The sequence below is a fragment of the Hermetia illucens genome, chromosome 4 (assembly GCF_905115235.1).
Source record: "Hermetia illucens chromosome 4, iHerIll2.2.curated.20191125, whole genome shotgun sequence".
Classification (NCBI taxonomy): Eukaryota; Metazoa; Arthropoda; class Insecta; order Diptera; family Stratiomyidae; genus Hermetia; species Hermetia illucens.
The window spans coordinates 166,186,168-166,211,194 of record NC_051852.1 but is presented as its reverse complement, the minus strand read 5'-3'; the positions used below and the strand labels follow the sequence as shown (position 1 = coordinate 166,211,194).

General features: G+C 44.8%; 1 protein-coding gene across 1 annotated transcript in view; it reads left to right on the top strand.

Moving 5' to 3' along the window:
• Nucleotides 1–2,502: 2,502 nt before the first annotated feature.
• Nucleotides 2,503–25,027, top strand: part of LOC119655846 (leucine-rich repeat and immunoglobulin-like domain containing-NOGO receptor-interacting protein 4) — a 140,431-nt gene continuing 117,906 nt past the window's right edge. The window contains exon 1 of the mRNA XM_038061961.1: nucleotides 2,503–3,308. The gene's annotated coding sequence lies outside the window, so the exon portion shown is untranslated. The remainder of the gene's footprint in view (nucleotides 3,309–25,027) is intronic.

Below are 25,027 nucleotides of genomic sequence, written 5' to 3'. Positions count from 1 at the left end.
GGAAACTTTTGTTTGGAGAATGGTAACTTGCCAGGAGGATTGGGATGCGATCAATTCCATGATTGCAGGAACACAGGATAAACTGCGAAAAGCAAAAGTGAGTAGAGCGCTGTTACGGCCTTACTCACTTCTTCTGCTTTTCGCAGTTTATCCTGTGTTGCTGCAATCATGGAATTGATCATATCCCAATCTTCCTGGCAAGTTACGAACCCCGCGGGTAGACGGAACAACACCTGGCTAATGTAAGCTAACTCCCCGCGATGTAATACCTAAAGGTGGTTCCAAGGGTAGGGGAAGGGAGTCGGGGGTGGTTTTAGTGGGTAAAAATCCCACACTCACGCGTGTCCAGGCGAGAGTCTTTTGAAGATTTCCACCTTCTCAAAAAAAAGTCTTCTGTCGAGAGTAGATTGCGCGCTTTACTGTTCCAGTCGTAATCATCACGGACCGGGAAATGCAATTCGAATCTTCTCATTTCGCGGATTGAGGAAATCTCCTTGGCTTCAAACCGCATAGGACTACTGCATACCATCCACAATCCAATGGTATGCAGGAACGTTAACACCGGATGCAGAAGGCCGCCTTAATGGCTCGCGATGATAGGTCGTGGTCGCGGTCTTTGCCTTTCGTCCTCCTCGAGAGAAGCTCGCGGCTAGCCCCGCGGGGATGGTTTACAGGGAGAATCTGCAACTCTGCGCCGGCCCTATGTTGGACATCAGAGCAGGTTTAAACGACTCTGGAATGCTGCGTTTGCTCAGAGACGCGATTTTGAAGTTGCGACTGGCTCCATCTTCAAGACACGCGACAACGGAGGTCAACACTCCCAGGGACCTCCAGACGCGTTGACAGGTCCTCATTCGGGTGAACGCTCCTCGGTGACAGCTACAACCACCGTACAAGGACCCCTTTAGAATTTTGGACCGAGGCGACTACTTGTTTAAGCTTGACGTCCGAGGCGGGCCCAAGTGGGTCTCCTTGTCAAGGCTGAAAGAGTTCGACAAGCCCGTGGTCGCTTCAAAAAAGCGCGCGAAGCGTGAGATGCGCTCAGTGACTCCATTGGCGGGATCACGTGGTCGGTTTGCTCGCTGAACCCGCGCGTTTTCGGCTGGGGGCGGAGCGATGCGGCGACACATCGGGGGCGCGAATCTAGGCACCAGTATGAATTCGCCTCCGCCACTGCATTCAATGGCCGAAATAACAGCTGACGGACTGACATGAGACTGGGGTGACAAATGTCAAAAATAGACATTTGTCAACATTCTCATAAAAACACTCGAGTTTTGTCCGCCGACCAGTAAAAGGCATAAGAACAGTAAAGTAACAACTGAATTGACAAAAAACCTAGATAATCGCAAAATAAAGTGTGAACATATACAATCCTAATATAAATAAATAAAGTCTGAATAATAGTAATCAGGGAAATTTCAAATATTATTTTTTTTTGGCATATATAAAATTGGGAAAAATTTCCCCAGACGGGTCTGTCTAAAACTCATTACAAATTTTTCATAAAATCATCCCAACCTACTTTAAATTTTTGGTTAATTTACTAAATCATTTCCCATTACCTGTTATCCTTAAGCTCCTGTGCCAAGCAGTCCCCATCAACCACAAACAGCAAATCAGCCCTCATTTCGCTTCCCCTTTCAAGGAAAGTCCATTCAATTTACGATTGCTCTGAAACGACAACGACCGCATCAAATTTAAAATGATTACTTCTGTTGACATCTAAATGCATCCACGACTGATTTTCCGCGATTTTCTTTTTTCCCAAGCGAAATGATCCACGCTGACGATTGAGGCCGCAATGCGGCAGAAACAATCTGTAAATTGTAAAACTTCTAATCATATGCACATAAAATCCGTATTTATAGTTTGTCTGCATTGTACTGATGGCCGGGTTGACTGTCTGTCTGTCTGTCTGTCCCGTCGTTAAACTGCGAACACACCACGCATAAAGCTCATCCCAAGGATATCTCTGTACTATTTTGAAAATTGCAACAACCATTGCATTATGGCGAACATTAAATAACGCAACGCACTCTCCGCTCTTTGTTGATTGATTGCAACCGGCGAAGTTCCACCAGAGCCAGGAGGGGTTGACTGAAGGAATTCATTCGAGAGGACAGGATAGTTTGTATATAGTTTGCAGCCATCAGAGCTACTCGGAAGACCTGAAAACGGACCAGCGATGTGCATACCTCTCTACCTTGCTGCATGGCCACAAAACCCAATATCAAAACAAACATCCGAATATCAAATTAGGTTCCATCGCAAGTCCATCGCCACGTTCTCGTTGCTTCCAATGGGCGTGCGTCTCACTCGTTCCAACTGACTGGAGGTGTTCCCCTACGAAATGTTGCATGCGAGCTGTAGCACGCTACACAACACGGCCAGATAACAGACGAACAGCAACAAACCATTTCAGATACCAGATACAGATACCAGTCATGCGTATCTCTAGCCCAAGTCAGAGCACTAGACACACTTCAGTCAGCGGACTTGAGTTCAGTTCAGACCAGGTTTCTATTGTAAGAGGACGCGTCTCTGGTATTCATGCGATTCCGATAGTCGGTGTCTGGACATACGAAACGCTTCGCAACCCTCGCTTAGGTGATTCGCTCGGGCTGATTCACGTTTCATTAGCATAGTACGCTGCCAGCCTGGACTTGGCTAGGTGTCCTTCGTGTGATACTGCCCCCTATTACGTGCCACCTGTTCGATTGGATCGATCCTTTTTCGGGCACAAATTATTCATTACCCGCTCGCGTGAAGAACGGCTGCCCATTGCAAGCTGCTTGCAAGGCCGTGCTACCACCCACCCCCTCGGGTCCAGTCAATGCACCTGAGCCGGACGAATGTAGACGAATCTGCATCTGGAACTGGAGCGATTGTGAGTGCGATTCGCTCGCCGCGGTAATGAGTAGTGAATACGAACGTCCGGCTTGACCACCCTCGAACGCCACCTCAAAACCACCCCCAACCACTAGAAGCAATTAAGAAAATCGTATTACGACGAGAAGTGTGTTTGTGGGCCTTTTCCTGGGCCAATTTTCCATCCCCCGCAGATTAATACTGTTGTTGTTGTGCTGGTGTCTGTTATTAGTTGTGTAACGCGGCAAGCGAGTGATAATGATTAGAACCACCTCGAGACCTGGCGGAACGACTCCTGGCAATTATCAAAATCGTCACCACTGAAATGCGGATACCACATTAACGGGGAAGGATCCACTATCTATGAGACATTTCCGCGGGATCGACTTGGAACGCGACACAGGCATTCGAAAACTTCAAAAGGATTTTCGAATAAGGTAAGTTTTAATTAATAGTCAGATGCCTTCGAGCTCCCCCCCCCCCCCCTCCCCCCTTTTGAGGTTCTGAGGTTGTGTGTTAAAGAGTTCAACCGAGTTCCGATGAATCGAAACTAAATAGCTGAAATACTTTGAGTAGCTCTGAGATTCCCAGGTTCGGCTTCCATGCCGTGGGAATGGCATAAAAAGCGAGCAGGCAGCCAACGCTAGCTTCGCTCTATTCATTATTAATTATTTGGGAGTTGAAAGGTAACTTTATAGCCCGACCTTTAGCCTTGAGAACTGTTTGAGTTTATGGTGGATTCAACTAGGTTTAACTAGTGGAAGAGTCGGTGTCGCGTTACGGAGTGAACAAGTTTGTGATTACTTTGAGTGGCAGTAGGACATGTAACAGTGGATTCGCGGTTTGCTTGGCTTCTTGCCGAGTGGATTCCGCTGTTTGCACGTTCCAGAGTGATTGCATCTTTGACGTTGGACTTCAGATACGAATAGGGTTATGGTATCCCCAGCAGCGTCTTTGAAAACTTTTCGTAAACTTGAAATTGCAGGAATTCCTTGCATACCTATTTACGTTTCATATCGCCATGGAAGCTTAATTTATGTACCTTAATGGAAAGCGCCCAAGGCCACTCTGTAAAAATCAAGGCTCATGCATATATATTGTGGTTAGGCTAGCGTGTTTTCACAAGGCTATTTCCAGCAGTAAATTTTTCTCATCTTCCTTAAAGTCCCATCATATTTTTTCCTTCGTCTATTTTGATTTTAATAGAATGCGTAGGAAGTTCTCCTTGGAATTTTGCAGGGATAACTTCTTGAGTGATTCCCAAAAAAAATTACGAGAATTTCCATTTGACCCTTTTAGCTGAAATTTTTCCAAGGCCTTGGTACTTTCTGCCCCACTTCCCGAGTTCCAAACTTCAAAATGACGTCACAAGGCTTTCTTTAGACCAACTTTCTAGAATTAATCCAGAGGTATTTCTTACCAAAAGATTCCCGAAAATCATAATTTATGTTTATATACGCAAGTTGTCTTGAAGAAAGTATGACAGCCTGGGGCTGTCAGCTTCATGGTTACCAAGTTGCGGACGATAGCACTTACATGATTTCATGAAATATAAATCACTGTTAGCATATTGACTCCCAATTTTCCTTAAAGTTATTCAAAAGGATTCCAAGACATTTTCAAAAAGAAACAGAATCAAGGACGTGGATTTGGGAAATTTATTGTTTACCAAACATTTTTCGGATGAAAAGCTCAGATTTGGTCTGAAAATAGAAAATATATTTGAAGAAGATTCCGAATCGGATCTGTTTCTGGGAATACACGCTTTACGGTAATTGGTAATTCAAGGCAAAGAAAAGGCTGAATTCAAAATTATTGAACTGAAAAATCTTCAAAAATCTAACCCCCTTATTATTGTTCTGTCAAGGGAAAGCCGCATCGCGTCCTTGAAGAACTATTGTGACCCTTTTACTGGTTATAGTGCACCCATTGATCATAGTCTCTCAAGCAGATCTATAACCGTCAGGAAGTTTAGTATGTTCCCTACTTCCAGATCTTTCAGCTTTGCATCTGGTATTAAGTGTTCTCCCAGATGCCTCGACCTACTTTGCACAAGTGCCGGACACTGTCCCAGGACGTGTATAGAGGTTTCGTTATCCTCCTCACAAAACCTGCAGGCAGTATCCGTAGATATCCCTAGATTCCCTCGGTGATAGTTCAGCCGACAATGACCAGTGAGAATTCCCACTATGATTCGGAGGTTCTTTTTGGTGAGGTTAAGCAATCCTTTGTGCGCACCCTGAACAGCTCCTTGCCTGGTAGGCCCGCCCAGCATAGTTCCCTCAACCGTTCCTCTTCATTTCTGTGATTCATTGCCATGAAACCGTTTCCGATTCCACAGAAGGGTTCTGGCCCGTGTAAAGGCATCCCTGCTCCCTTCTCGGTTAGTTCGTCCGCTGCTTTATTGCCTTCCAACCCAGCATGGTCTGGAACCCAAAGTATCCAGACCTTGTTGGACGAGCCGAGTGTATTCAGTCTCTCAAGGTGTTCCCATACCAGTTTAGAGTTCACCTGGTTGGATCTAAGTGCCTTGATCGCAGCTTGGCTATCGGTGAAAATAGCTGTGTTCTGCCCGCTGTGGTTCCTTTGCAGATTAAAGGAGGCACATTTGTCTATGGCGTATATTTCCGCCTGGAATATGCTAGCGTACCTGCCAATTGGCTCAAAGTACATTTTCCTTGGACCAATGACACCGGCATCCGCTCCCTCTGCTGAGAGGGATCCGTCAGTGTACCAAGTAATCAGTTGCTGGTTTAAGCCGTATGTCGCAGCCACGCTCTCCCAGTTTGCCTTGTTACTCCAACGTGTTTCAAACTTATTATCGAAGTGAAACCTCGTTGTCATGTTATCCCTTGGTATCAGTAATTCGGGATATCACCTAGAAAGAATATCGATCTTCCTTCGATTTAGGCAGCTGCCCGCCTCATTCATACTACCGGCCATCCTGAATATTGATCTCCTTGCTTGCATCTGCATGTGCAGATGGAGAGGGGTTAATCCCAGAAGGACCTCCAGGGATGCCGTTGGGCATGTCCTCATTGCCCCACTGATACACACGCAAGCCACCCTTTAGAGCTTATGTAATTCGCTGGCTTGTGTGCTGAGTTGAGTTCTTCCTGCCCAGATTACCGCTCCATAGGTAATCATTGGTTTTACTATTGCAGTATATATCCAACGTAGTATCTTCGGGCTGCTACCCCATTTTTTTCCTGCTATGGATCTGCAAGTCATCAGAGCCCTCGTGGCTTTCCGACAAGAGTTTCCGATATGTGTCTTCCAAAGTAATTTTTGGTCTAGCGTAATTCCCAAATATTTGGCCTGTGTTTCTCGTTTCACCTCCATATCATGTAATGTTATGGCTCTCAGGTGATCAAGCTTACGCCTCCTAGTGAATGGTACTATTGTGGTTTTGGGTTGGGTTGATCTGCAGTCCCACCTTCCTGCACCAGGCACTAGTAACCCTTAGTCCAGTTTGGATTCTATCACATAGGGTATCTTCATATTTGCCCCTACAGATTAAAACAATGTCGTCCGCGTAATCCTGGACTTGTATTCCAGTATTTGCTAACTCGTCCAGTAGTTCATCCACTACCATACTCCACATCAGCGGCGATAGTACCCCACCCTGTGGACAGCCTTGAGTGGTGTTCATGATAATAGAATTTGTACCTGTTGGTACCTCTATTTACCTGCTTTCTAGCATTTTGCCCATCCATAATGCCAGGGTGTTTCCCACTTCATTGCGGCTCAGGGAATCTTGTATCTGTGTGCGATGTGTTGTTGAATGCTCCTTCGATATCCAAAAACGCGCACAGTGCAATTTCTTTTGTTTCTATGGCATCCTGTAGTCCATCTGTCAGCTGATACAGGGCAGTTTCAGTCGACCGTCCTGCCCACTAAGCGTGCTGACAGTGATATAGGGGTTTACGCTTTAGAACGTTAGTTCTAATATAGTTGTCTATGACCTTCTCCACCGTTTTGAGTACGAACGATGTTAGGCAAATTGGTCTGAAAGATTTAGGGTGAAAAAGATCCTTTTTACCCGTTTTCGGAATAAAGACCACTTTTGCCCGTCTCCATGCCCTTGGTATGTATGCCAGTGCTATGCTACCCCTATACCACCCTCAGGAGAGACTCTAAGATAATTCCTACGCCTCTCTGGATAAGTGCTGGGAAAATGCCATCTACTCCGGGAGATTTTAGTGGTTTAAAAGTTCCCACTGCCCATTTTAGCCTAGCTTCTGAGCATACCTCTTTTGCAAATATTTTTGGAATATATTGTGCGCTTTATTGGTAATTCGAGGCAAAGAAAAGGCTGAATTCCAAAATTAGTGAATTGAAAAAAATGGGACCTAAATTCTAAAAAAAATATTCAAGTTCTTCTATATATGTGCGTCCCTATCATCTGTAATGACATAGAGCTTCGTAGTCAAATCTTTCACTATAAATGTTTTTTAAAGGTGCAAATCTTCAAAAGTCTAACCCCCTACTGTTTACGTGACTTGAAAGTGTGGAATTTTCATCCATTAGACCACCCCTTGCCAAATTGCGACTGATAATTCCTCATCCAGCAGCTTCGTTTGCATATTTCTACTTCGCATTTATAGGGAGACGACCTTGTGGTCAACCCCAGCAGCTTCTGTCGCCTTGCCGTGGAACTGGCTGGTCCTCAAAAGCTTAAATCCTTAAACACTGTGCCCTTAATGATAGTAAGTCATGCGGCTATACCCTTTTCTGTCGCCTCGTCATACTTATGATATCTGTCAATTTTTGGACTATGTTATTCTCATGTGAAAGTAATTGTTAACTCTGTCTCATTGCATCCTCCTTGGCAACCTCACTAACCATCTGTATTCGCAAGTCCTTATGCAAAACCTCATTTCGAATATACCAAGAAGGGTCTACTATGCTTCTAAGCACTTTGTTTTCAAAAACTTTGTTTCAAAAACTTGTTTTCAAAAACTTTTGAGTTAGCTTCCTTAACGCAGCCGGGCTTTAAGAAGGCCTGACAAAAAGGGTATGGAAAAGCGAAGGCTCCCTCGGATTCGGAAATTTTCTGAAAAGGCAAGAACAGAAATTCCAATGAAATCAAGGAATAATAATTGTGGGTAAAGACGGCTTGCGGTTTCTATCAGAGCAAAGACAACTCGTCAGACGCTACCTTACCTCTGTCCTGGAAGCAACGTAACCAAAGCGGATCGCGGACACAACGTGAGTGCGAATTATATTGAACGTAAATCCGTCTATAGTTTAAAACAAAGTTTAGCCAGAGCTAAAATTCATTTAAGGATTAAGGGATCCTAAATCCGCATCCACTTAGTTATTTTCACCCCAGACTCAGATAATTTTCGTTTTATTTGAATCAATTCCACCTATGAGCGCAACTCGTCCCCACGTGCTCGAGGAGGGCGATCAGACCCGAGTCTGCAAGGGACTAATCTGAAGTGGCTCTCGCCACGAAGCGTCATCGGAGGTTATCTAGTACCATAGGAACAGTGATGACCCTCGGAGAGCATATGCTCCAAAAGAATTCCTGTAGGATGTGCTCTCGGCTAGGTTATTCGCGGTTGGCCCCCTTGTGGGAGTTCATGGTGGTTGTGGTTATACCTACATCGCGGGCAGAGATCCTTGGAGTTCAAGCATGGAGTTGCGCTGTGCAACTCGTGCGCCTAGGCCTTGCATTCACTGGTATGAATGCTGAGCCTGCACTTAGTATAAGCCAGTACCACTTTGCCAATCATAGCGGGACTCTGATTATGGTCTCCAAATCAAACCGTGCCCGAAGAGGACCGTGACATTATGCCTACACGGCAGTTACTCACGTTAAACCCCCAGGACCTTCAAGTGAGCGCAACTGAAGTCGAGGAAACAATAAAACGAATGAAATCGGAGAAAGCCACCGGATCTCACGACATCGGAAGCGAGCTCTAGAAAGCGAAGAGCTAGGACCCAACACTGTGGTTCAATGAATTCTTCAAACGGGTTAGTCAGGAAGGTAGAGAACCGAAAAAAGGGAGTCAAGCAGAATATTCAAATTGCCATCCGATCCGGTTACTTTCCGATACCATGAAGATTTTTGAACGCATTCTTGTCAAACGTATTCGCTAAATCATTGAAATAATTGTGAATCAAGCCGGATTAGTTAAGAACTGCGGACTTGCTGACACAATACACGATGCGAAGTAACTCTTGGAAAAACACAGTGATTGCATTTCTGGATCTAGAGAAAACGTTTGGCCGTGTGCCACACGTCCAAGCCTCTCTTAGTGAGGAACTTCAGACATCCAGGTTTTTCCCCGATGTCCACCAATTCGATATCCCGGAAAGCTGTTTGGAGTCCTGACCTGCACCATCGCTCCATCTTAGGCAGGGTCTGCCTCGTCTTCTTTTTCTACCATAGACTTTCCGGGCTGCATCATCTTCATCCATACGGATTAAGTGACCCGCCCACCGTAACCTATTGAGCCGGATTTTATCCACAACCTGACGGTCATGGTATCGCTCATAGATTTCGTCGTTATGTAAGCTGCGGAATAGTCCATCCTCATGTAGGGGACCAAAAATTCTTCGGAGGATTCTTCGCTCGAACGCGGCCAAGAGTTCACAATTTTTATTGCTAAGAACTCAAGTCTCCGACAAATGCATGAGGACTGGCAAGATCATTGTCTTGTACAGTAAGAGCTTTGACCCTATGGTAAGACATTTCGAGCGAAACAGCTTCTGTAAGCTGAAATTGGCTCTGTTGGCACCCAACAACCATGCGTGTTAGACCAGCTTCCTCTGGCCAAAACCAGATTTCAAAAATTGCCTCGCCTCTTATCAATATCTTTTGCCACGATAGTCACTCCAATATTGTCTGCGAAACCAATGATTGTCACTCCTTTGGGTTTCGTCATACATTATTATCCACAGGAGAAGACCGCGGGGTGATCCTTGTGGAACCCCGCAGATTGTTGTATACATCCTAGGTCCATTGTCCGAATCGTAACACAATATCCTCTCCCGGAGAAATTTCATGACTATGTGCACTAAGTATTTAGGAGCGCCCAATTTGGCTAAAACCGCATTTTCCCGTATTGAAGGCATGCTTCACATCGAGAGTAAGATTTATTGGCCTCCATTGCCTTTTCCGCAATTTCCGTTACCATGCTGATGGCATTGACAGTAGATCTTGCTTTTCGGAATCGGAACTGCCTGTCTGAGAGACCACCCTCCTTTTCTGTGATTGATGCAAGCTTATTGAAGATGACTCGTTCGAAAAGTTTTCCGATGCCGTTTACCAGGCATATAGGTCTATAAGACGAAGGATCAACCAAAGGTTTATTTGGCTTCGGGGTTAGCACAAGCTTCTGTTTCCTCCACTTTTCCGGAAAAATTCCATCTATGAGGCACGTTGCAAATGTTTCAGCGAACCACCCTGGAACTGTTTCGAGGGCCACTGTCAGTGCTTTATTCGGAATGCCGGCTAAACGTGGGGCTTTATTTTCGGCAATGTTCTTCGCGGTTTCTAAAACTTCTTCTTCCTGGTAACCGGGAATTTCACCGGTATCTATCTGGACACTGGGTAGGTTCGATTCACTTGGAAACTTGTGGGAAGAGTGTGCTAATGATATCCCGTCTCCGAAAAGTATTGACGCCGCCAGTATTTTCCTGAACGACATTCAGACGTGAAAATACTTCGAGCAATATTCGGCCTATAGCATTTGTTTCGCGACTATCCCAATCTTCGGCCCTAGCGTTAAAATCGCCAGCTATTATTATTGGGCTGTGGCGGCTTTCTTCGGAAGCTAATTTTTCCACCATCAGTTTGAATTCATCTAGCGTGTGAATGCCGCTTACCTTAACTCATATGAATCTGTCTTCTGGCCTATTGCTCGTATTTTCGCTCTCTCGGTTTCCGCAAGTCCAGATTGCCGGTTTCCCGCTTCTGTCTGATACAAAGACACCACTGTCTTTGTAATATTCGCATATAATGGCAACGTCAATTTCATTTTCAAGCACGCTCTGAGAGAGCAGTTCCTGAGCTGCTTGACAATGGTTTAAATTCGGCTGTAGGAATTTTATTTACGGAAAGCTAAAATCGCTCTCTTAAACTTTGTATTTCTCGGCATAGCAGGCATTTAGGATTCGCATTGCACTCTTTGGCAATATGCCCTTCTTCTGTCTGTCTGTCTTTTTTTTTTTTTTTTGGGGAGGTGGAAATCTTCAAAAGACACTGGCCTGGACACGCCAGCGTGTGGGATTCTTACCCACTAAAACCACCCCCGACTCCCTCCCTGCCCCGCGGAACCACCATAAGGTATTACATCACGGGGTGGACCCAGCTCATTTTAGCTTGGTCCCCTTTCGTCTCTACGCAGCGTATGTAACCGCGCTTTTCTGATCTCCTCTGCCTTTCGCAGTTTGCTCTGGATAGATACGACCATAGAGTTGATCGCATCGCGTCTTCCTGACATGCTAACATTCTTCGCACCACATTCTCTGGTATGAGCACCTCTCCTAGAGTCTCCTCTAGGTTCTTCTTTTCCTCTACAAACCTTGGACAGTGGAAGAATACATGCTTTGGGTCCTCTGGACCTCTACCGCAGTTTGGACAGTCGGGTGAGGTATCCAATTTAAACCTGAACAGGTACTGGCGATATCCTCCATGCCCCGTGAGAAACTGAGTAAGATTATAATTAATCTCACCGTGCCGTCTCTCCAACCACTCCTTGATGGCAGGGATGAGCCTGTGTGTCCACCGACCCTTTCCCGAGTGTTCTCAACGCTCTTGCCATTTATTTAGCGATCTCTCCCTTTCGGCGTTCTTCGTCTGCGATAAAGGTGATATAGACTTCGCATTATATATATTCGTCATCTCATCTGCCCAGATGTCAATGGGCATCATTCCAGAAATGACGAATGCTGCATCATCTGAGACAGTCCTGAATGCCGAGCACACTCTTAGGGCTGTTCTTCTGTAGACTGAACTCAGTTTGTTACCGGTAAATGTAACCTGCAATGCCTTTCCCCACACTGGAGCGGCATAGAGCAGGATCGAACTCACTACCCTAGCTATAAGCAACCTGGAAGCATGCCGTGGCCCTCCCACGCTCGGCATTATCCTTGCCAGGGCCACACTCGCAGTGGATGCTTTGTCATAGACATACTGCACGTGTGCAGTGATGATATGTTTCCCAATTTGAATACGGGCAAAATTTCTTTTACGGCGCTTGGTGATAAGGACACCCGCGGAGACAACATACTCTTGGGGTCCGTCATCGGTCTCATATCAAAGCCTCCGTTCTTGTAAGTAGCTGTTGATAATAGCTGCAAGATAAGCGGGAACAGCAATCTTCGCCAGAGATTCCCGTGTCTGTCTGTCCATTCGTCTGTCTGTCTGTCTGTCCGTCACACGCCTTTATCTCGGAGACGGTTATAGCGATTGAAACCAAATTTGGTGGAAAGATGGTAACTGTGATCCCTAACGCATACAGTGAGTTACATCCTTTTAAGTAGTATTTAAGGGTATAGGGTGGTCGCCATACATGCAAACGGGGGTTGTATATTTTTTTCACAGAATATAGTCAAATGAAAGATCTCGGTTAGTACTCTCCGAAACTGGTCTTAGTTTTGACATTTGTTGGAAAAGTGGGAAGTTCGGAGGGCGAAAGTGATCATTTCTTCAACGGGCCCATTCTTAGAAACTACTCAACCGAAAAAGCTCACTAGTTGACGAACAGTGTGAAAAGAACTATTGAATTCAGTTTTCCAATTTGCCAATCGATCCTCGGTCAAGCATGCGTACTCCAAAAACACATATTAAAACCAAACCGCCTTCTTGGCATTGACCCTAAAATGCTCACGTTAGGTTGCCTAATAGACCTAAGAAAGGCCTTTGATTTTGCGCGGTAACATGGTGTTTTAGCTTTCTAAATCAATCATTTCCAACCGTACCTCTACAAGGTAATCATTAGCTTGCTACATCAGGGCCAGGCTTTCCCGAACCCATACATGCCTAGCCGATATTCCCCAAAATTCGGTCCTTTCAGCCACGTGTTTCTGTCTCCTCCTAGCAGACCTGCTGAAACCAGCTTGCAGCCGAAACTCTATCATAGTGCTTCAATGTACAGATGACCTTATCCTTTATGTTTCCACGAAGGACTTTGTACGCTGTCAATTTAATATAAATTCTTATTTGGATGTGTTTCCCCAGTATTTATCCCCATGGAAACTTTCCCTTATGCTGGACAAATGCGCAGCGATAGTTTTCCACGGGAGCTTAGGTATGGCATTGAACACCACGAGGGACATCCTTAGCAACGTCACCTTCTTAAAGGTGAGGATGATCCACCTACATCCATCCACAATATTAGCCGTATAAGCACCACCTTCAAGTCGTAGACCCGGCACCGAAAAAGGCACAAGATGTTCCCGAAATACTGGTAAACTTGGCAATTTCTTTAAGATAATATCGAATCCGTTTCGTATAATTTTCTTCTTTCTTTTTCTTCAGCCTTTGTCCCGTTCACAAGCGGGGTCGGCTCGTCGTGATCGGCTTCGCCATTTGGCTCTATCGAATGCCTGATCTGGGTGCAATCTCGAGGCTTTCAAATCCCCATCCAGCGTATCAAGCCACCGTTGCTTAAGTCTGCCTTTTGGTCGTTTACCATCGACTTCGATGTTCAGACCAATCTTGGCAAGTGAATTCTCGTTTGCACGAATTGCGTGACCATACCATCGAAGGCGCCTCTCTCGCAACTTTTCCACGATCGGTACAACCCCATAACGATCGCGGATATCCTCATTTCGGATGTGGTCTAAACGTGTGACGCCACTAGTCCAACGGAGCATCTTCGTCTCCATTACCGCAAGACGCCGTTCATTGTCTTTTATGGTCGGCCAACACTCAGAACCATAGAGAGCGACTGGACGGATGACATTGCGGTAAATTTTAGATTTGAGGCTGAATGAAGAACCGGCTCAATATGCGTTACAATCATCTATATATGCATATGAACATATTAATGATTCAACAGGAAGAAAATGTCTTTGTTTTTGCTTAAATTGTGCCCCCTGTAGGCAAAAGGAAAGACATGTTTGGGATAAAAAAACTAAAGTCGTCGTAATGTGATAAACTTTTATTTTGAATTTATAAAAAACACCCACGTAGGTCGCTAAAAGTGTCTACAGATGCCGTCTAAATTTCAGAACCAGTAAACCACTTATCCTTTTCCCTTAAATTATAACGATTCCCTGAAATCGGTTTCCACTTGAAAAATTGAAAAAGGAAGGATCTTGCAGGCTACAAGGCAAGAAAACCGACACTGATTCTGAAAATCCGACTCCAGGGGTGCACCAGATGATAAGAAAGAGTAAACCGACACTTTCAGACAATATGTTATTTGACACCCTTTCGCTTCGTTAGCATTTTAAGATACTCAGTGGAAAGCCATGAGAAATTATAATCTTGAGCGGAGTTTTTTTCTTGGTTTGAAATTGACCAAGGAAGGCTCATGCATTCGTGCCTATAAAGTAAACATTGGGCCGTTCAAGCGATAACAACTCAACCATATTCTACCCGAAAATGTCTCATGTGCTCCTCCATTGACATGATACTGGGATGGGACTGTGAAATGTTTACGTTTCGGAAAATTTCTTTCCTTTCAGGGAAACGTTGAAATATCGACCCGAAATGTTAAGTGCTCAGCAACAGAAAAGGTAAACATTCAAAATCGAGGCTCACACACGAACTTCAAACATTAAGTGCATTGTCAAATATTTGGTGATAAATAATCTTAAGAAGCCATCGATTTCTCAGATGTGAGGCTCGGAAGGGGCCCAACTGCCGCAGCCATACAACACCCATTATCAGTGCACAGCATGTAGTACGCGGAGGTCCGGAAGATAGCCTCCGTAGTACCAACTACTTCTGAATTGTCTCCGAACAACAAGCCAACAATGCGGCACGTTCGTCAGACATTGAAATTCCAATTGTGAAAATAATGACTCGGAAATTATCAACTATACAACGTCAGTTGATAATATTCTCGAGCACACAGAAAACACCAAGGGGGAAAGTAAATATACAATGCTTCCCAGATGAAAGGCGGCGACGGGAAAACTCCGAAGGCAGAGAGAGGGAAAACCAGGGAATGTCTTCGTCGTTGACATGTAACCACAACCAGCCTGTGACAAACTAATGAGAGTATTATCTTTTCTGAATGGCTACGGAGTGACTTATGGGATAGGGAAAAGGGATTGGGAACTTCGGTAATTTAAAATTAATGAGCCAGTCAGTCATTCATCAGATGTCGTCGCCTGGATGCTTGGCTTTTTCGTTTTTATTCCGGGACATATTAACTTTTTCTCACATCGTCAAGATGCAATTAGAGCGTGCTCTAGGTAGCTGGACTGAAATTAGGCGAAACGAGAAGTTAGCAGGGACAGAGCTCGGGAGTTGTGGTTAGGAACACGTACGAGGACATACTATATCGGCGGAGACTAGCCCACCGATCTGAAGCAACCCTCAGTTCATTGATGCAGTCCTTTGTCCTTTGACTCAACTCAACCGTCACGCAAACCACCCCTTTTCGAAAAAGAAAGTATCTTTAGGGCTTGAAGATCTGGTGCTAATTGCAGGCAAAACATTTCCCGAGTTCATCTTTTCCTGTCCCCTTAAACCACTCTGCTGTGTGTTACGTGTACGTTCTAAAATTATATCCATGTTTAATGAAGCGGTAATAAGTCAGAAAGCAAATAATAGAAAAAGATACTTGAATCTACACAAGAATAGGCTTCACCTCTCTCGGCTGACATGTTAAGATGTCGAAATACCAACTGAAAAGAACACGACATTCCGGAGCTCTGAATAAAGCGGAACAATAACATTATGTCGTTCTGGATGTGACTATTTTTTGTTGGTGTTCTTTCACAATGCCTACTCAGGTTTGTGTTGTTCAAGTGGCTCGGGCCCACCCCACACGATAAAGAGCTGTCGCCAAGCTGACATGTGGATTAAACTTTAAAAACAAACGGTCTATTAAACAAGACAAGATGCTGCTTGTTATTTAGTAGATTATCTTTAGCTGAAATTTTAGATGCTTCCGCCAAAAGAAAAGTTCGCCTCTAAATCATTCGCGCCAGCTCGTTTGTTAATATCTGTTTGGAAATGAGACTTCCACCTCGGCATTTCGAAAGATGCGAAGGTGAAAGAAGTCAAGCACCAGCAGTAGCTCCTGATATCCCCAATCTATTTAATTTGCAGGCATTCGCAAGAGTTCCTGGGAGACGAGATGAGGTGAGGCTTCCATCAATCATTGACTGAATGGGGCCGAACAATTCAATGAATGGAAGCAAAGGACAAATCCGCTTATCTTCTCGAGGGAAAACTTTCCTTGCGATGGAGGACCGGGCGGTAGGCGTCTGTCTGAATCTGCAAGGAAAATGCCTTGGGAACAAAAGAAATGTATGCGTGACTGTAATTACATTGTGTAGCCTTCATTCCATAATTAAAATATACACACTTCGCCCGTGTTCGTTTTTTCTGCTCCTTCAAGAATTGCCTTCGCTTGCAATTTAGTGGTAATCGTCACATGTTTATGGCATTCTCCTGGGCACTTACATGAATGCTTGCGTGATAGTGTTGTATATTTTTTGCTAGTTTGCTCCTTGGAGAGCCTTGCGTTTCCCTTGAAGCGTGCTTGCATTCATTGTAAACTTACATCAATGCGGCTCGCTGATGCTCGGAAAAAGAAACAAAATTTTAACACCATCATCGTAAAGGCTTTCAATGTTTTATACTCCCATGTACTCCCTTGGGCATATGCCTTACAGACTATCCCAGGCTCTAGAAGAAATCGGCAGGTACTTGATCCAAATTGTTATCCAACCTTTTCTGTCAAGGGCGACTACAATTAGTGAGATATGTGAATGTGCATACACTTTCCACTTTCATCCAAAAGTTTCCTTTACCAACAAAAGAAAGACTACTTCCCTTGAGGCAAACTTAGATTGTACCCTTTAGATATTTATCGCCGATGCTAATAAACGGATTTTCTTTGAAAGATTTTTTTACGTGATTCCAACCATATTTAGGAAGCATACATAATCCCATGCCATTTGTAATGACCAAATCGGTTAGTCGATGGTCAAAACACCATCTTTCGTGGCCGAAGACGACCAAGAGAGCAGAGCTGTCCCAAAAATCTAAAAGGATGGCGAAATTGACCGTGAGGGTCCGCCCACAAATCTTGAAGTTCCATCGAAGCGCTCCATCCACAAATGCTTGTACAGTTCTGTGCTAGCCATGCTCGGGAATGTGGGGAGGTCCTCTAAGTCCTTCGATCCCTCACGTGCTATTGCACAAAATGCACGTGTCTTTTCCGGTGCATGGGTCCGCACCGGATCTTGAAAAACAAACGCCGGGATTCGGGTGCACCTATAGAAATACCAACACGCAAGCTAAACCTGAAAATAAATATAAAAAAAAGTTGGGAAACCGAAAGCTTAACGCTTCGGGTATAAAAGGTTTTTTCTTTCCCTATGTGAAGAGCATAATGCAGCCCTCCATTGGCTCGAGATATCTAAATCGCTCAGTTCAGTCAGCAGCAGTGACCTGCCCAGAACTAAGCGATTCAATTCTCTCGGGTTAATTCTGTCAGCCAATGGAGAACTGCGTTATGAAATTGTCCCACGCATAAACGCAACCTGGATGAAGTGGGGCTACACAAATGGTGTCCTTTATAATCGACGTATCAGCGAACGTCTCAAATCTAAAATTCACCACAATATCATCCGTTCTGTCGCTCTCGATGGTTCTGAGTGTTGGCCGACTATAAAAGACAATGAACGGCGTCTTGCGGTAATGGAGACGAAGATGTTGCATTGGACTAGCGGCGTGACACGCTTTGATCGATATCCGCGATTGATATGGATTTGCACCGATCGTGGAAAAACTGCGAGAGAGGCGGTATGGTCACGTAATTCGCGCTAACGAGAATTCAGTCGCCAAGATTGGTCTGAACATTGAAGTCGATGGTAAGCGCCTAAAAGGCCGCCGGCAGAAACAACGGTGGCTTGACACACTGGATGGGGATTTAAAAGCCTGGCGATTGCATCCAGATCAGGCATTTCATAGAGCCAAATGGCGAAACGGATCACGGCGAGCCGACCCCGCTTGTGAACGGGACAAAGGCTGAAGATGTGAGGAGCGGTGAGTGCATAGCAGCTCCGTGTCACATAGTTAAAAAGTCCATTGCTCTCTATTTTTTAGAAAGCGATTTTGATAAATCATTTGATGGAAAGCCCCTGTAGGTGCCCCTGTAAATGCAAAAAATTTAACGTAGAACAAATACAAAAAAGTCCTGGGAGGAAGTAGATTCTTCATAAATGCGACTCTAATATTTCATCCGAATGTCAATTATTCTTGTTAATTATAACGTCAGCATCTTATTTGCATGGTCTTAGAAGCAATCAATTCGCGCGAAATTGCTAAGTTTGAACTGCTATAACTTTGACGTTAATGACCAGATTTCCATGAAATTTGGCATGTGTATGCAAAATATGGTTCTCTATGCTTGGTAGGATGAATTGAAGGGGGTTTTTCAGAAAATTTCTAAAAGTTGGTAATATGCTAATAGTAAGTTTATTTGAGCAGATATCGGAATGGGACATATTTTGAGGCCTAGATTTCATCTAAGTGCACCGCCCTGATTTTTTTCAGCGTCCTGTCCTGTCTCACTTTAAGTGCGTACATTTTGGGTCCTTACTCCGGCACTTTAAAATTTACAATTCAAAACTAATATTAAATTCGGAAAGTACTAATTGAAATCTTTCATTTGATACCCCATGTGACTATATTCGATGAAAAAAAATTCTATACCCTCCCTTAAAACTCCACCTAAATTTATGTCACTCGCCGTATACGTGGGATTTCATAGTTCCCATCTGTCTACCAAATTTCGTTTGGATCGGTTTAGCCGTTTTGAAGAAAAGTGCGTGTGACAGACAGACAGACACCCAGACAGTGAAGCGATTTTAATAAAACGTTAAAAATGGATCAAAGAATTTGAATAAAATTTTGCGTAAAAGGGGAAATTAAATATAGCAAAGTGTGTAAAATATTACATGGAAACTATGACGTGGAAACTATGGTCCAATCTTCCCAGTGGAAGCATTCTGGATCGCCAAGACAGAAAAAGGCTCGACAAGTACGGTCGAACGTGAAGGTGATGCTCACTGTGTTCTTGCATTTTAATAGCATATTGCGTCATGAATTCTCGCCACGAGATCAAACGGTCAATAAGGAGTACTAGATACAAGTTCAATGCCTTTTACGTGAAGCAATCCGAAAAATGCCCGGATTTGCGGAAAAACAAATCATGGCTTTTGCACCACGAAAATACATGAATTTTTGGCAAATCACATTAATACAAGGCGTATTCCAAAAGCAATGACCGCTTGGTCTTAAAAAATTAGCTCCTGGGAATTTATTTATTTTGTCCTTTCCACATAATAATCGTTAGTCAGTTCCAGGCACTTTTCGTAATGCTACGCCAGGTTCCTTAAACCCTCTGTATAGAATTTTGCCGCCTGGGAATTGACAACTGCAATCTTGAGGTCCCCGTCATTTTCAAATCGTTGTTTTCGAAGCCACTTTTCAAATGCAAGAAGAAAAAATAGTCGCTGGATACGTCGTGCAGTGGAACCCACTGTCCAAAGGTCCCCAACCAGTGGATCACCCCAGGAATACAAAACGAAGAAGGGTGGAGGAGGAATGCACGCATCACCAGAACCTGAACTGCATTTCAACAAACATGACGTGCTTCACGGGCTATGCCCCACTAAAGGGCAACCATATATAAGAAGATAAAGGAGTTAGTGTACAAGGTCGGGATTCTTCTTCTTTTTCTTCAGCTTTTATCCCGTTCACAAGCGGGGTCGGCTCGTCGTGATCGGCTTCGCCATTTGGCTCTATCGAATGCCTGATATGGGTGCAATCTCGAGGCTTTCAAATCCCCATCCAGCGTATCAAGCCACCGTTGCTTAGCTCTGCCTTTTGGTCGTTTACCATCGACGACGATGTTCAGACCAATCTTGGCAAGTGAATTCTCGTTTGCACGAACTACGTGACCATACCATCGAAGACGCCTCTCTCGCAACTTTTCCTCGATCGGTGCAACCCCATAACGATCGCGGATATCCTCATTTCGGATGTGATCTAAACGTGTGACGCCACTAGTCCAACGTAGCATCTTCGTCTCCATTACCGTAAGACGCCGTTCATTGTCTTTTATGGTCGGCCAACACTCAGAACCATAGAGAGCGACTGGACGGACGACATTGCGGTAAATTTTAGATTTGAGACGTTCGTTGATACGTCGATCACAAAGGACACCAGTTGTGGAACGCCACTTCATCCAGGTTGCGTTAATGCGTGAAGCAATTTCATAACGCAGTTCTCCATTGGCTGATAGCGTTGACCCGAGGTATTTAAAGCGCTCAGTTCTGGGCAGATCACTGCCGCTGACAGTGATTGTGCCTGTTTCATGGGGATCGGTCGTCAAAAATTCAGTTTTGTTTAAATTCAATCTGAGACCGTGTTGCATGGGGCGATCATTCCACTTTTGAACAAGTTGCTCGAGATCATTTTTGCTATCAGATGCTAGGAAAACATCATCTGCATAAAGCAGTGTGTAGGGCGCTGGACGTTGGATATCCCGTGTGACGGTGTCCATAACAAGAACAAAGAAGAGTGGTGAGAGGGCGCTTCCTTGATAAATACCAACAGAGACACCAAGCGGTTTTGATACACCCACCACACTTCGAACTTTACTTTTCGGATCGAAGTAGACCAATGGAATCCAGCGAACGAGTTCTTCTGGCACTAAATGTTGTCGTAGAGCATACCAGATGAGTTCTTGTTGCACCCGACCAAAAGTTTTTTCTAGATCCAGAAATGCAATGTAAAGAGAACGATGGTTCTCACGGGGTTTCTCCATGACTAACCGCGCAGCGTGTATTGCGCCAGTAGTTCCGCAGTTTTTGACAAATCCGGTTTGATTCACGGTTATTTCAACGATTTCGTAAAGACGGTTGTCAAGAATGCGTTCAAAAAGTTTCATGATATGTAACAGCAACCGGATCGGACGGAAATTTGAACATTCTGCTACACTACCTTTCCTATTCCATTTTGGAACTGTGGTACGTTTTTGACAGTCAGATAACGTTCTACCCTTCTGGTAACCCAATTGAAAAATTCACTGAACCACAGTGCTGGCTCCCAGCTCTTCGCTTTCTGGAGCTCAGATGCGTTGTCGTCCTCGACTTCAGTTGCACTGACAGTTACATCTGTATCGTTTTAACGTGAGCACCTGTCCAGTCGACTTAATCCCACGGACACGGATTGGTCTTGTGACCTCAATGAGAGCCCAGCTAAGGCGAGCCCAACGATACCAGTCTATACTGAGTGCACGAGTCAATTTCTCCGATGGTCGATGGAAAACCTAACTAAATCTCTACCGAACTTTGGAGTACGGCACCGGTCTTGAACTGCAACACTACGTTTGAGGCCCGAAGGTCTCTAGTTCGCTTGAACGTAACACCTCCCATGAAGCTCCTACAAACCCCCCGCCCCCTCCCGCAAACAACTGAGCTGAATTCACATGCTCCAGGATTTTTCCTGAAACATGAGAACTCAGGGCTTATCCCGGTTCTCATGGTACCAGTATACCTCTGATAAGGTTTCGTGACCTACTGCCTGCCGACTCGGGTCTGATCGCCCTAATTAGGCCATAGAGCATTCGCCTACTGCATCACGGCCAAGATAAAGTGAATACAGCGTTTCCCGATGCCACCACAAGGAGGTTCTCCACAGCCACTTGGTTTTGGTTTGGCCGACAGGGTTGCTGCCCCGTCTTCCACGTTAAAGCGATTTGATTACCTAAGGAATTTCCCGCAGGAAAGCTGTCATATGAAACAGCCCGCTCCTGTGAGATAACAGAACGAGGCCTCCAGATTGAATCTGGAGTTCCCGCTTGTCGTTGTACCAAAAGGATTAGTTCTATTTGCTGGGAAACTAGAATGATTTTTGATCTATCTGCACAACAACCATAACAACGCCATATTAAGCTGCTAAAACTTGGAAAACGAAGTATTGCCGAAGAGGCAAAACAATCGAACATCGCCGATAATACGTAGGTTGACTGACTCGGCAAGGATCTGTCTTACCAATGATGAGACGAGAAGCAACGTTTGATGTTAGACCATCCATTCTCAAGTCTACTTTGAAGGGTGAAGTTTAAGAGCTCATGCGGCCAAATGGATAAATTTGAATTCCTATCAGAAGGCAAAAATGTCGGGAACCGTAGTCAAGGTTTTCCGGGGCACTGTTTCTTAAACTGTTAGATAAAAATCAACGTGGCGATCTCAGTTATATTTAGCCAATTCGAAAAAGATGAGGCGAGAGTCTTGGACTTCATATACAGCTGCATTGCCTCCACACATATTAGATGAAGATTGGAAAATGTCTACGAATACCACAGGCTATAGGAGGTCGCATTGGTGATTTTAGAGGATGGTACAACGGGCGAAATAATAGACCTGACTGCTTGGAGCTGCAAGTCTTCCCAGGATGAAGACTGGGATGATGTTGATACCAGAACAAATATATGTCTACTACTACATGCTGGATATACTGCAATTAACTCATGAAATAAAACAGCCCAGAGATCCCAGTTTATTGTAGTAATAACGTTTAAGTGCTTAGTCTTTAAAGGAGTTCAATCTTGAGAAACTTTTTCGATCATATTTCCAGTGAGTGCCATCTCCGCGTACTCCAGCAGAGCAAACCGGCTCTAGTCTGCAAGGAACCCATCTGAAGTGGCTTAAGCCCCAGATCCTCACTGGAGGCTAGATGGTATCATGGAAATTTGACCGGTCCTCTGACAGCATATGTTCCAGGGATGTGCTCTCGGCCCGGTATTTGCGGTTGGCCCTTTTGTGGGAGCTCATGATGGTTATGGTTACGCCCATATCGGAGGCAAAGTTTCTTGTGGGTTCAATGGGTAGAGCACTGCTTTACAACCAGGAGTCGTACCCTTTAACTGCTTTGTATCCACTGGTATGAATGCTGAACTATGGTGGCAGTCACGCTGGGACTCTGGTTGTAATCGTCCGGTTCGTCATTAAGTGGATGCGGACTCAGGACTCCCAGCATTCTCAACAAAAAAGCTTGATTGCTTAATTGCCTCCACGTTTTACCATCTTTCCAACCAAATTTCTCCCAGGATTCTCCGCGGAAACTTAATAGCTATGTCGAATATTCCTTACGCCTCAGCTTTCCATCAACCTAAGCTGACAACGTAATTCTGAGAAAAACAAACTACGATTGGGTAGGGGGCATGTTCGGGTGCTACTCCATTTCTACCCTCGGAACAATAAGACGAAAGTGAAAGTGATCGCTCTTTATTACCTCCTCAATTAGTGCAGTCCAATCACAAATGGACATGGAAAGGAAGCTAGGAGTGGCGCTAAGGATGGGTAGGTTTTGGAAACTGGGATGAGGAGTAGATACCGTTGTAGAAGATTACTCTACCGCCGGAGTCGAAAAGGGGGTTACGGGACTGGAGAGATAAGAGGATTTGTGGGAACAGATGAGTTCGTAGAAGATTCTCTTCGACGATCTCGATCTGCATGGCCTGGGAGATAAGTGGATTTGGGTGGGATATGGCTTTTTCAAGGAATTTGAGGGCATGACGGGCTAGGACGGCGTCGATGCGGGGCGTTTGGGAGGAGTCGTAGAGGATCTGGTTGGAGATGTATTTCGAGCGGTCTTCGTTTTTGTATATATTGGTGCAGTGGCGGAGGATTCTGCGCTCTTTGCAGCGGATTCGTTCGATTTGGTCGGACCAGAAGATGAAGCCGAAAACGAGGAGGAGACGGATACGCTGTAGCAAAACAGCTTGACTTTCTGAGGTGTTGGGCTAGTGTATTTCAGGATTGGGTAGAGGGATTTGAAGGCACCTGTTGCACGGTTCAGTGCCTTCGTGATATGTGGGAGGTGGGATAGGCGGGAATTGATTGTCACCCCAAGGTAGGTGACTTCTTTGACGGTTGGGATGGTGTCGTTGTGGATCTTCAGGGATAGGGTCGAAATGTCGTTCCTCATTTTCGGCGTCATCTTAGCGGTACCACGGAATACGATGGTTTCGGATTTTTGTGGATTTAGGGACAGTTTCCAGCGGGTGAAATACCGGTAGAGCTCGTCCAAATAGGAATTCAGGCGGGCTTCACCGGCAGGGATGTTTCTGGTGGAGGTGTAGAGGATGAGATCATCCGCGTATTGAAGGATTCGGATTGGATTTGGGTGTGGAGTTGGTTTAGGAAGGTCTGCGGTAAACAGGGAAAAGAGGGTAGCGAAAAGGACTGACCCCTGAGGGATGCCAGCCGGGCTAGAATATGGGGAGGAGAGGTGTTCACGGAGTTGGACTTGGGATTTCCGCCCATCAAGAAAGCTAAGAATTAGCTTGCAGAGGTGCGGATGGAACTGGAGGACTTCAGAAAACTTGTATGCGAGTCCGTATTGCCATATGTCGAGGAGACAGGCTATGGTCGGAGCGTTCCGGTTGAGGCCGAGGAGGACGTCCGATTTGAGTACGAGTAGTGCATGCTCGACTGAGTTTTTGGGGCGGTTGCGGAATGATATTGCCCCGGGGTTTTCTCGACCCTACAAATAAAAAAATTGCCTGGTAACGCAAGGTTCGAACCTTAGGGATTTTCGGTCGATATATTTCGTAGTTATTCTGTGTTTACGAATGAATAAAAAGTGAGCAACCAACCTCTAGCTACACATTGCTGCCAGAGTAGCAGTTGAGCGGCGTCTGAAAAAAAGCTAATACTTTGCAGCTAATTTTTCCGAAGAGTTAAGCTTCACACTTAAGATGCTTTTTAAACTTCTTACCTTTGCGGAGGTGACATTCAAGAATCAATGATCACGATGATTTATGAAATTTTGTTAGACACTTCCCTTCCTGATAAATAAGAAGAACGTTTCCTGTCGATTCTCAAAAGGTGAAATAATATTCAAAGATTCAAATTATTTGGCAGACCCCCCTGAATTTCCGGTTTCTATTAAGCCACTAGCTGAAATCAACGTCTTCACTTGTAGTTAGCAGGT